Here is a 14,619-nt window from a genome sequence, read left to right on the forward strand (position 1 = left end):
TTCACCATCTTGTCTGTTTCTTTGATCGGTAGGAAGTGTGCAGACTTGGTCAATCTATCGACAATGACCCATATGGAATCAATTCCACCCGTCGTCTTGGGCAACTTGGTTATGAAATCCATAGTGATCCGCTCCCACTTCCATTCTGGTATCTCCGGTTGCTGTAGAAGACCGGAGGGTTTCTGGTATTCGACCTTGACCTTTGCGCAAGTAAGGCATTTACTCATGTAGGTAGCAATATCTGCTTTCATGTTAGGCCACCAGTATAACTTTTTAAGATCCAGATACATCTTATCTGAACCCGGGTGGACGGAATAACGAGTTTTGTGAGCTTCGGTCATGACCAAGTCTCTGAAGCCACCGTGTTTCGGTGTCCAGATCCGATCCATGAGGTATAAGGCTCCGCCACCCTTGGCTTCTAAGTTCTTATCCATCCCTCTAAGGGATTCACCAGCCACGTTTTCAGGTTTCAAAGCGTAGAGCTGAGCCTCCTTAATTTGTGTGGACAAGTGTGAATGGATAGTTAGAGTCAAAGATTTGACCCTACGACCAGTATATTCTTTCCGACTTAGGGCGTCGGCTACTACATTAGCTTTACCTAGATGATAACGAATTTCACATTCGTAATCGCTGAGTAGCTCGACTCACCGTCGTTGTCTCATGTTGAGCTCTTTCTGGTCGAAAATTTGTTGTAGACTCTTATGGTCTGTAAAGATCGTGCTTTTTGTACCGTACAGGTAATGTCGCCAGATCTTCAGAGCAAACACAACTGCTCCTAGTTCAAGATCGTGGGTTGTGTAGTTAACCTCATGTGTCTTCAGCTGTCTCGAGGCATAGGCGATGACTTTACCTCGTTGCATCAGAACACATCCGAGTCCTTGATTGGATGCATCACAATAGACAATGAAGTCTTCTATCCCTTCTGGAAGGGATAGTATCGGGGTGGTGTACAAGGCTCGTTTGAGCGTTTGGAATGCTCTTTCCTGTTTCTCTTCCCAGTCAAAGGCCACGCCTTTCTGGGTCAGGGTTGTAAGAGGTTTCGCTATGCTGGAGAAGTTCTGAATGAACCTGCGATAGTAGCCAGCGAGACCTATAAATTGACAAATTTCGGTAGGTGTCTTCGGTGCTGACCAGTTCTCAATGGCTTTGATCTTGGAGGGGTCCACGTGTATACCTTCTTCGCTAACCACATGGCCCAAAAATTCGACTCGCCGAATCCAAAATTCGCACTTTGAGAACTTCGCATAGAGCTTCTCCGATCGCAATGTTTCTAAGATTTTACGGAGATGTTGACTATGTTCTTCCTTACTTCGAGAGTAGATGAGTATGTTATCAATGAAGACGATGACGAACTGATCCAAGTAAGGACGACACACCCTATTCATCAGATCCATTAATATCGCGGGCACATTAGTTAATCTGAATGGCATCACTACAAACTCGTAGTGCCCATAACGAGTTCGGAAGGCTGTCTTGGGAACATCCTCCTCTAACACTCGTAGTTGGTGATATCTAGATCGCAGATCTATCTTCGAGAAGTAGTTGGCTCCTTGAAGTTGATCAAACAAATCATCAATGCGGGGAAAAGGATAACGATTTTTAATGGTAAGTTTGTTGAGTTCTCTATAGTCGATGCACATGCGAAACGATCCATCTTTCTTCTTGACGAACAAGACCGGTGCTCCCCATGGTGAGAAGCTTGGTCGAATGAATCCCTTCTTGAGAAGTTCGTTAAGTTGACTGGAAAGTTCCTGCATCTCAGCCGGTGCCAGACGATAAGGAGATTTGGCTACGGGGGTAGCCCCTGGCACTAAGTCGATTCTGAACTCAACTTGGCATTGTGGTGGTAAACCGGGAAGTTCTTCTGGGAATATGTCGGGAAAGTCGCGTACTTTTGGGATTTTCTGGATGTCCTTCAGTTCTTGACGGGTATCGACGACGTGTGCTAGGAATGCATGATATTCCTTTCGCAAGCACTTCTGGGCTTGAATGCACGAAATGATACGAAGGCTCGTACTAGGTTTGTCGCCGTAGATAATTAAGGTTTCGTTGTTAGGAAGGTTAAGACGAACTGCTTTTTCAAAGCACAAGATGTCGGCGCGAAGAAGACTCAACCAATCCATACCAATGATAACGTCGAAACATTTAATTGTGACTAGCATGAGGTCTATCTTGAAAGTATGGCCATCTAAAGCTAAGGTACAACCTACGTATATGCAGTTTGTACTCTCTGTTTTCCCGTTAGCCATTTCTACCGTGAATGAATTGTCTAATGCACATGGTTTTTGTTTAAGCAGGTGTGCGAATTTTGATGGGTTTTAGCCATAAGAACTTTCCTATGTGCGCATGCAAAACCCTAATGCTTGGATCTAGGCTTTCTAATAAACATGCTTTGAATCCAAGACTTCTAATTACTAATTAGGTTAAATAAGAACATTGAAACAGATCTAGAATCATACCTTTGAGTTCCTTGTTGATCTTGAGGTCTTGGAGCTTCTAGAGTCACAAATGTCACTCCTCTAATGGCTTACAAACACCAAAGCAAGGAGGATGATTTGGGAGAGAGGAAAGGGGAGGAATTTCGACCAGAGTTCTCTTACTTAATCAGAAGTGTCGAATTCCCTATGCCATGGGGTCTATTTATACTTGTAGATTCCTTAATGATTACAGATAAGTCCCTATCAGATAATCTTCTCTTAAGGCTATCCAAATCCATTCCTAGATAACTCTAATGGACGATTTTAGCTATCCTAATCCTATTAGAATTCGTCCATAGTATATCCAAATGGATTTACAGTTTAAAGCTTAACTATCAAACAATTGACAGTTTATACCCCTTTATTTAATTAATCTCTTTAAGTCACCAAATTAATTCTAATTAATTCTATGACTTATATTAATCAAATAACAAATATATTATTCATTATATTATTCCCATAATATATTAATAATATTTATTCTCTCTTAATAAATCATCCTATCAAGTTGCTATGGTGAAGGCAACCCAAAAGGACCATGCACAACCGGATATAGTTACAGCCTTAGACACTATTCCAACAGTCTCCCACTTGGATAAGTCTAGTAACTATACAAGTACAATTCGGTTTGCAATCGTAGCTCTCAAAGACACTGTCAACTCTGATCTAATCAATCTTGTCCTTTAGATAAGGGAACGTACAGTCCTCTGTTAGATATCATGCTGACAATCCTATGGAATGGTTAGTCAAGCATTTAGGTTTCTCGATCTCTGATTTATTTGACATAGAACTTAATCAAACACATCAATTCAGTTCTGACCGGGCCCGGCACATAAGTCAAATCAAATCATCGAGCGGCCGAGATATCGCTTTTACCTTCTTAGATAAAAGTTACAGATAAACTTCGACTTATATGCATTTACTTATTCATTTACCAACTATACACAACAATACGTTTTATAACATCAAGTTACTGATGCGTTTTCGTATTATCAATATACAATCAATTAACAAATAATAAACCATATATCTAGGTTTTAAGACTATATGATATTATCGTCTTGCGATCACCTTTTATATCTTATTCCATAAGGTGATTCCAGCAAGCGCGGGTTTATTCCAATGCTCAAAACTAGTTCATAAGCACTCATGAACGTTGCAGCAATCCTTTGCTATGTCTAACATCATTTAGACATTCTACACACCAATTCACGACAATCTTCTTTCATATCTACTTCCAACATATGAACGATTGTGGACCATTTGAATAATTCGATTATTCCTAATAACCTCAATTATTCTGGAAGTCAAAACATGCAAAGTGAAACAATAGCTTAAACAATTAACATAAGATAGTAACATTACTCATAAATAAAACTCCTTTATTTAATCATCAAATGTCAATTACATTTATCTATTACACGTTTCTAATACTATCTAATCTATGCTAATATCATCCTTCACCCCAATACTCCTAGCATGCTGCAAGTGCTTAACCCTACTCAGTCCCTTCGTAAGCGGATCTGCTGGGTTATCTTCTGATGATATCCTCTTAACTACGAGTTGTCCTTCTTCTACACGATGTCTAATGAAGTGATACTTTCTGTCGATATGTCTTGATCTACCATGATCCCTCGGTTCCTTGGTTAAGGCAACCGCACCTTCGTTATCACAGAAAATCTCTATTGGCTCCTTTATGGCAGGTACGACTCCAAGATCACCGATGAAGTTCTTTAGCCATATTGCCTCCTTCGACGCTTCGCTCGCTGCAATGTACTCTGATTCGCATGTTGAATCAGCTACGGTTTCCTGCTTGGAACTTTTCCATGTCACTGCTCCTCCATTTAGGGTAAAGACCCAGCCCGACTGTGAACGGTAGTTGTCCCTGTCGGTTTGAAAACTGGCGTCACTATACCCACGCACCTTCAAGTCATCACTTCCTCCGAGGACTAAGAACCATTCCTTCGTCCTCCGAAGGTACTTAAGGATATTCTTCACCGCAATCCAATGTGCTTTGCCAGGATTCCCTTGATATCTGCTAACCATGCTCAAAGCGAAGGCTACATCAGGTCGAGTACAAGTCATAGCGTACATGATTGAGCCAACTGCGGAAGCGTATGGTACTCGGCTCATTTCTGCTATCTCAGCTTCGGTACTCGGACTTTGAGTCTTACTCAACTTGGCATTACTTTGTATCGGTAGTTCTCCCTTCTTTGAGTTTTCCATACTAAAACGTTTTAGTACCTTCTATAAGTAAGTATTCTGACTAAGTCCAATTAGTCTCTTACTTCTTTCTCTTATTATCCTAATTCCCAAAATGTAAGAAGCCTCTCCGAGGTCCTTCATAGCGAAACACTTCCCGAGCCAGGACTTTACCTCCTGCAGAGTCGGAATGTCGTTTCCTATGAGTAATATGTCATCGACATATAGAACGAGGAAGCTTACTATACTCCCACTGGCTTTGACATATACACAAGATTCGTCTTCGCTTCGTACAAATCCAAACTCTTTGACTTTCTCATCGAAACAAAGATTTCATCTGCGAGATGCTTGCTTAAGTCCATAAATGGACTTCTCAAGCTTACACACTCTATCTGGATGCTTCGGATCCACAAACCCCTCTGGCTGAGCCATGTAAACATCCTCAGCCAACTTTCCGTTAAGGAAAGCGGTCTTGACATCCATTTGCCAAATCTCATAATCATGAAATGCGGCAATTGCTAGCATCACTCTAATAGATTTAATCTTCGCAACTGGTGAGAAGGTCTCATCATAGTCAACTCTGGGAGTTTGAGTAAAGCCCTTCGCGACCAATCGCGCTTTATATGTGTGTACGTTCCCATCCACGTCGGTCTTCTTCTTGAAGATCCATTTGCACCCAACGGTCTTACGTCCGGGCACGTAATCAACCAAATTCCAAACTTGGTTATCATACATGGATTGGATCTCGCTATCCATTGCCTCTTTCCACTTTACAGACTCCGGGCCTGCCATGGCTTCCTTGTAGCTATTAGGTTCATCAAGATTTACTAGTGTACCATCACTAATATACGTGTCCCCTTCGGTAGTAATATGAAAGCCATAAAACTGGGGATGAACTCTAACTCTATCGGAACGTCTAAGAGGTAAGGATTCGTCAATTGGTTCAACCGGAGTTTCCTCCTCGGGTTGAGTGCCAGCGGTAAAGGTTCCTTCATCCATCGACTCTTGAATCTCTTCAAGTTCGATTTGCCTCCCACTGTCTCCTTGGCTTATGAGTTCTCGCTCTCGGAAAACTCCTCTCCTCGCAACGAAGACAACATTGTCCTTCGGTCTATAGAAGAGATATCCAAAGGATGTCTGCGGGTAGCCGATGAAAATACATCGCTCACTTCGAGGTTCAAGCTTGTCGTGAGTATCTCGTCTTACGAAAGCCTCGCAACCCCAAACCTTGATATGTGCCAACGAGGGAGCTTTCCCTGTCCACATTTCGTGAGGTGTTTTGGCAACCTTCTTAGTAGGGACTCGGTTAAGGATATGGGCGGCAGTCTCTAAGGCATACCCCCAAAAAGAGATAGGTAGTGAAGCACGACTCATCATAGAGCGAACCATATCCAATAAGGTTCGATTACGCCTTTCTGCCACACCATTCAACTGCGGTGTCCTAGGAGGCGTCAATTGCGAAACTATTCCACACTCCTTGAGATAATCGTGGAATTCAAGACTTAGGTACTCTCCTCCTCGATCGGATCGAAGCATCTTGATTTTCCTGCCCAATTGATTCTCTACTTCATTCTTGAACTCTTTGAACTTTTCAAAGGTGTCTGACTTTTGCTTGATTAAGTAGATATACCCATATCTACTATAGTCATCGGTAAAAGTCACATAGAAGCGGTTCACATCCTTCGTGGTTGATCTAAACGGTCCACATACATCGGTATGTATTAGGTCCAATAGACCCTCGCCCCTTTCACAAGTACTCGTGAAGGGCGACTTAGTCATCTTTCCAAGCAAACAAGACTCGCAAGTGTCATCTTCCCTAAGGTCGAATGACTCCAATACTCCATCCTTTTGGAGTTGGGCTATGCGTTTCTTGTTGACATGTCCAAGACGACAATGCCATAAGGATGTTTTATCCATACTAGTGGAAGAATCAATATTCAAAACATCATTTCCTAAGTTATCAACAATCATAACGGTTTCATATATTCCATTACATGGTATAGCTTCAAAGTAAAAGACACCATTTAGGTAAGCCAAAATAGAACCATTCTCATTATTAAAAGAAAATCTAAATCCTTGTCTATATAAACCATGAAATGAAATGATGTTTCTTGCCATTTCTGGCGAATAGCAACAATTGTTCAAATCTAAAACTAAACTATTCCTAAGCACTAAGGAATACACTCCAATCTTGGTTACAGGCGACGATCTTCTGTTCCCCATGATTAGATTGATCCTTCCTTGCTCCACATCCCTACTTCTTCTTAGTCCCTGCACATTAGAACAAATGTGATAACCACAACCGGTATCAAGAACCCAAGAAATAGCATGATTAGAATCGTTAGATTTGATTGTATATATACCTGCGAAAGATGGCTTGATCTTTCCTTCTTTGATTGCTTGCAGGTAATCCGGGCAGCTTCTCTTCCAATGTCCTATCTTGTGGCAGTGGTGACACTCTGCCTCCTTCGGGTTAGAGCAGGGCTTGGCGGGATCAACTTTGGTCCCACTAGAAGAGGCACCATCTCGGGCTTTCACCTTGCGATAGTTCTTCGATGAAGCTTTCCTCTTCTTTCCCTTCCCTTGTCCAATAGCCAAGACAGGAGCAGCGGGCGGATTGGGAGTAGGTGCAACAGACTTGTCTTTAAAGTTGCTCTCAGCAACCCTCAAGAGACCTTGGAGTTTGCTTAGGGTGACCTCTTCTTTGTTCATGTGGTAGGTCATCCTAAATTGATTGTACATCGGAGGCAAAGAGTGAAGCACCATGTCGATTGCCAAGTCCTCACCGAAGTCAACATTTAACTTGCGAAGGCGGTCGACATACCTTTGCATCTTTTGCAAGTGCACGGTAAGAGATTCTCCATGACCCATCTTTGCGGAAATCATGTTAGTGAAAATCTCGTACCTCTCTTGTCTCGCGTTTTGGTGGTATCTCTCCAATAAGTCTTGATGCATCTCGTACGGGTACATGTCCTCGTAGGACTTTTGGAATTCGGAGTTCATGGTGGCGATCATGATGCAATGTACCTTCGTTGCATCTCGCTCATGAGTTTCAAAGGCGGTGATTTCGGCTGGAGTAGCGATTTCGGTGTTGATTTTCTCGAGCTTCTCATCAAGGACATACTATTTGTCCTCATAGCGAGCAATGGTGCGAATGTATCTTATCCATTCGTAAAGTTCGTTCCATCGAAGGTGACCTTTTGGCAAAGGCTCATCAATGTGAAAGAACTAGCAGCAGCGTTGTTTGCGTTCGACATCTATAATTAGAAAAGGACAAAGATAGATTAGAATAAGAATCCCTAATTATCACCCAATAAGAAAATTAGGGCTAGGATCCAACAATAACATTTACATACTAGAAAAGGGATGCCGTAATCTAACATGCAAATAAATTGAAGGTAAGTGAATGACGATTCACTAATTCTCCATCACGAAACTTAAACTATTAGTCCTAAGTGTTTTTTTTGAGAATTCCTAGGTTCGGATGAGATTCATTGAAACTATTCAATGGCATGTTTAAATCTCGATATGCCCCTCTTGTTTGTGACTGGGATGCCGAGGATCACAAAGCGGGTGTGAATTACCATGCAAATTCACATGGTGCCTTCATTGTAACAATCACCTATTCGATGTGCCGGTAAACCACACACGCTCCATCGAACTATGATAAACAATGAATCACCCTTTGCCACCTTCGCTTAGAACCAATTAGTGTGTCGGTAAACCACTCACGCTCCACTAACATCTTAGCAAGGTGTAAAGTGTAATTTCATGGGATTGCATCAATTCACTTTTCCTAAAGTAACTAGGATTGGGAAATTTTAAAATATGTGTAGTTACTTTGTATTTCTTATTATACTTTTAATGAGAGGATGAGGTTGCCCTATCCTACCCGTTCGGCTAACGACCCTCCACCAATCAAGCAAGCGGTGGGTGTGAGTGTACACCCATTAAGCGCCATTTTATAGGCCGCAACCTTATACCCACCTTATAGATCGGCTTCGTGAATGAGGCCTACTAACGGTAAGACTAGCATTTAGTTATACATATATATATTATTCTAGTAATATCATATTAGTATAGGGTTGTATTTTAAAACTTTTAAAATCTAGGGTTTGAAATTTAAGTTGTCTAAATTAAAGCTTTTAATCACAAAAAGTAAATTTCAAAACATGAGGGTAGGTTTTAAACATTTAAAACATGGAGGATCAAATAACAAATAATTCCAATTAACAATTAATATCCTAATTATCTATATTTGATTTATTCAAGATTTCTTTTTAAGATAATTACCAAAATAATCAAAATAATTAATTAATTATCATATAAGGAAATTAAATATTTAATTAGTTGATAATTACCTTTAATTAGATCAAGATAATAGTTATATTTATCAGAAAAACGAATTAATGTTGATCTGATTAGTTTATGGTAAGTTAAGATAAGATAAACACAAAGAAATCCCGAATTTGGCCATTCCTGACGCCTGGACTCGCCGAGTGCACAAAGGGACTCGCCGAGTCAGGCCTACTCGCCGAGTCCACTTTGAGACTCGCCGAGTCCATGACTCAGAAACCAAAAAATCGAATTTTGCAGGTTTGTTTCAGTTAATCAAGCAACAATTTACAGAGAACCAAGCTAGGCTCTGATACCACTGATGGGTTTTAGCCATAAGAACTTTCCTATGTGCGCATGCAAAACCCTAATGCTTGGATCTAGGCTTTCTAATAAACATGCTTTGAATCCAAGACTTCTAATTACTAATTAGGTTAAATAAGAACATTGAAACAGATCTAGAATCATACCTTTGAGTTCCTTGTTGATCTTGAGGTCTTGGAGCTTCTAGAGTCACAAATGTCACTCCTCTAATGGCTTACAAACACCAAAGCAAGGAGGATGATTTGGGAGAGAGGAAAGGGGAGGAATTTCGACCAGAGTTCTCTTACTTAATCAGAAGTGTCGAATTCCCTATGCCATGGGGTCTATTTATACTTGTAGATTCCTTAATGATTACAGATAAGTCCCTATCAGATAATCTTCTCTTAAGGCTATCCAAATCCATTCCTAGATAACTCTAATGGACGATTTTAGCTATCCTAATCCTATTAGAATTCGTCCATAGTATATCCAAATGGATTTACAGTTTAAAGCTTAACTATCAAACAATTGACAGTTTATACCCCTTTATTTAATTAATCTCTTTAAGTCACCAAATTAATTCTAATTAATTCTATGACTTATATTAATCAAATAACAAATATATTATTCATTATATTATTCCCATAATATATTAATAATATTTATTCTCTCTTAATAAATCATCCTATCAAGTTGCTATGGTGAAGGCAACCCAAAAGGACCATGCACAACCGGATATAGTTACAGCCTTAGACACTATTCCAACAAATTTATGACTTACAAAACTTTTCTCGGCTCCACTATCGAAAAGTATGCAAGCACATAAGTTATCGAGGAGGAACGTACCAGTAACTATCGTAGGATCAGCTACAGCTTCCTCGTGGCCTAGGGCCATAACTCTTCCTACTCCGCCAGCCATCCCTGCTTTAGGGCAGTTCCTCTTGTAATGGACCACCTCGCCACATCCGTAGCAAGTTTGGCCCATACCGGTATTAGGAACCTGGGCGGCTTGAGCTGTTGGAGTCTTGCAGAAACGGACTGTGTATCCCTTCGTATTGCAGTTAGAGCACTGCATCTCCTTGCAAGGTCCGTGGTGGTGGAAGTTGCACTTGGTGCACTTCGGGAGAGTTCCAGCATATGTTTTTGCTAGTAAGGGGTTCGCAGGGACAACAGGAGTAACTGTGGCAGCATTGATCGCCACAAGTTGTTGTTTCTTGGAGGATCCTTGCGAAGTCCCTCTTTTCCTCTTATTCCACCCCTTCCTGTTGTGGTCGGGGTTGTACTTTTGTGGTACGGGTGTAGGGATTGTTGGGTTCTGAGGTTTCCGGTGATCGATGAGAGATTGTGCTAGCTCTTTGGCACTATCGAACGTAATAGGCCTGGAAGCTATCACACTTGACTGGATCTGGGGTGACAGCCCCCAGATATATCTCTCTATATTTTTGCTCTGGAGAGCAACCATGTCAGGGCATAAGTTTGCCAAATCACAGAACCTATTAGTGTAGGTCGTGATGTCAGATCCAACCATTTGTAGACCCCAGAATTCCTGCTCAAGCTTTTGTACTTTGCCTCGAGGATAGTACTCTTTCATCAGCATGTACTTTAACTTTTCCCAGCTGATGGAATACGCCACCACCAAAGTCAGATAGATAACATGGCTGTTCCACCATGTTAGTGCTCTGTCAGAGAAGGTACAAGCTGCAAACTTGACCTTGTTGCCCTCCTGACAAGCACAGATTTCAAAGACGGATTCCATCTTTTCGATCCATTGCCTCAACACCATAACACCCCCAGTTCCATTGAATCTGTGGGGTTTGGCGTTAGTGAAGTCCTTGTAAGTGCATTCCCGAGGGTGTCCATGGCTTTCGCCGTGGTTCGAGGGAGGTGCACCTGTTCCCGATCCACTAGGGACAGGAGCGTTGATTGCTGACACAGCAGCTGCAACTGCTGCTGTGAAAGCTACCTGGAACATGTTGGCATCGAAAGGATTAGGTGGTTGTACAGGTACAGGCGGTGGTGGAGGTGGTGGTATCGGTGTTTCGTTGATTGGATTACGCCTTGTACTTCTGCGTGGCGGCATCTTTAACTATACGTTTAAAAGATGACGACATGGATAAGAATAAACGATTTATGAATGTGTCCCATAGACTCACTCCCCATAGTCCAACAACAGAATGAATAGAATGACCAACTGAAAATTACAGTAGTTGGATACTAATTTCCATAAGATTAGATATCTATCAATAATACTGGAATTACAGATGTATCAAGTTCGGGAAAAATGGCCTAGAAGTAGGCCCTACATCAACCAAGATGGAAAATTTTGACAGAAACAAGACTAGATCAAGACCTAACAGGTCTAGGATTTATACAGATAGGAAATTAGACCAAAGTTTTACATAAACTAGGTTATATCCCAAAAGATGAGTCGACGAGCTTCTATCGGCGACGAGAGCTGCTTGCATGAGTCCTCGATCCCGAAAGTAGACGTTCAATGTCCCTTATGCGCCTGTCTGACCTTGCTTGCTGAGCTCGAAGTTCTCTAACATCAGCTCGGGTTTCAGCAAGTTCCCTCTGCAGATTTGCATTGCGGACCAGAGTCCTTTCATGAACAGACTCTAGTTGGCGAATGTGGACAATGTTAACACCAGAGTAGGCATCAACTTCCAAAACTTGATTGATAGTCGCCTGAGCCATGATCGTGTTCGGAGAAATCCTACGCACCATGATTGGTAGGAATCTATCAGCGAAACCTCCTTCAGTGAGGTTGTAGAAACTTCGGTCTCCATTGTAGGGAATAGGCTGACCTTGTTCATGACTCCATGTAATCAAGTTAGTGGCCCACAGAGGTGTGGATCCTTGAAACACAGGGCGGGGGTTCAGGTTTGGGTTTTGAGCAGCTGGGGGTAGGTTGTTGACTTCTGGCTCCGAGTCAGAACTATCAGAAAAACCCTCAGCATGGTGATCATCCAAGGGGATTGAGTGATCATCTTCTGGTTCTGCCTCTAGCCAACCAGCATTGCCTTGGTTTGGGAAGTACGGATCGCCATGGTGAAATCTAGCCATTTTAATCTACGCGAGAAAAAGGGTATAAGAAATAGCTAAATAGACGAACTGACTAAGATAATTACAGTAAAACCAAATACCCATATGGTATTTCTTTATGGTTGTGTTGGTAAGTTTTTAGACTTGCTGTCACATCACAACCATTCTTGGGCATATGCTAATCACTCCTCGGACCGGCATAGTTGACCAAGCTATGCCATTCCCAAGACTGACCATATATCCCCAGGCTTACTTGTGATATTCAACAATCGTAATACTTTTGTTCTTGTCATTGTGACACTGATTTTAGTATGAATGCAGGCACGTATACTTACTTAAATATTTTATTATTTATAAGTATAACTCTTAGACAGAGTGTTTTAATCCCATGTATTTATAGTTAGTATATCTTTTATGGGTTGATATACTTAATTCACTATAAACAATGCTCTGATACCAATCTGTCACACCCCAAAACCACGAACGGCGGAAACGTTCAGGGGTGGAGGACGTCATGTACAGTATCACAACAGTGTAATATAATAAACAAGCAACAGCATCATCCATTGCATTATAAGTAAAGTTTTAATACATGTGTGTTCTTTCATTGTAGTAAGACACCAAAAATATACAATCAAAATAAAAGACGAGACTTGTCTGCTCCATCTTCTCAAAACCTAGCCTCCGTACCTGTCTACTGATGACCTGAGAATACAAGTTATTTTGAAAGCGAGTATCAGCTTTAAAGCTGGTGAATTCATTAGTATATAAGTGTCATTGTCTTGTTTGTGAAAATCTGTTATGAAGGCCATGAAAATCGTTAAATGAAACTGTTGATGTAAGTAGGAAAAACCCTAGAAAATTCCTTATTTTCTATCAGTTTGAGATGTAGTCTTCTACCAAGACCCGAATGTTTTGTTATGACTATGTAGTCTTCTACCAAGACCCGAATGTTTTGTTATGACTATGTAGTCTTCTACCAAGACCCGAATGTTTTGTTAGTAAAATGATAGTTTTTCCTTTCTATTAACTAGTACTAAAAGTGCTTAGTCTAACTCATCGTTTATGTGAATATATTACAAAATAAAGTAAACAGGAAAAAGTATTATCATGTAAGTATTATCCCTGGGTGACCCGGATTAACACGACATCGTCGAAGCAAAAGATAGACCCTATGGACATCCGAATGGTGTCCCCTCATCCTATGTAGCGGCAACAGGGTGGAGGGAGGATTAGTCCCATAACAGCGTTAACCTAATGATCCTCCGAAGATTCACATCTCATCCTCTGTTGCAACAGGAGATGGAGGGAAGGTTAGTCCCGATATCGATCTCTTAATACAGATCGTTAACCTAATGATCCTTAGAAGATTCACATCTCATCCACTGTTGCAACAGTTGGACAGAGGGATGGTTAGTCCCGTCACTGACTACTAACTAAGTAACAACCTTAGACATCCGTAGACGTTCATTGACCACTGGTGCTAATCAGCGGGGTTCGGAATGGTAAGTCCCGCCGAAATATCCCATTGAACCGGGATAGGAAAGATAATTTACACGGTAAGTACTAATAAATCATCCTTATAGTTCTAAGTACAAGTATCCAGGTAAGTAATTACAGGATAATGTACCTATATAGAAGTGTTCCTGTATGGTATTCATGTAAGTGTGTTCATGTAACAGGTAAGTATATGTAATCATATTCATGTATCATGTATTCCTAAGTACGTGTACTCATGTATCATGTAAGGTATTTGTATAGACTCATGAATGAACTGACTCTTGTGTGATTCCTTGTAGTAGGAATAATGTTTGATATCTTCTAACTATCCCTATGATAGTAAACTGAAAGGTAAGTGGTTGTTCAAGTATATTTATGCACCCTCGACACACCAGGGTGTGGGAAACTAAACGAAGGATGAAAACTATAATCTGCTGAATGAAAACACAGTTATAAAATACATAAGATTGATTTAATAACATATTGTTTTCTACTTGTATTCCCCCCCCCCCCCCCCCCCCCCCCCGTTAAAGCATTTAAAATCATTTAAAATATTTATTAGGGGTATGAACTCACCTGTAGTTGGTGATTGGGATGAACTGGACGGTATAGGATTGCTAGGTGTCAAGCAAGGACTTGTATACACACTACGATCCTAATGAACATATAATCACACATATATGCATTCAATTAGTCTTAAATCACTAATTGATAATGTTAAGACATCCTAGACACAAATAAACACTTTATATAAGTG

The sequence above is a fragment of the Lactuca sativa genome, chromosome 1 (assembly GCF_002870075.4).
Source record: "Lactuca sativa cultivar Salinas chromosome 1, Lsat_Salinas_v11, whole genome shotgun sequence".
Classification (NCBI taxonomy): Eukaryota; Viridiplantae; Streptophyta; class Magnoliopsida; order Asterales; family Asteraceae; genus Lactuca; species Lactuca sativa.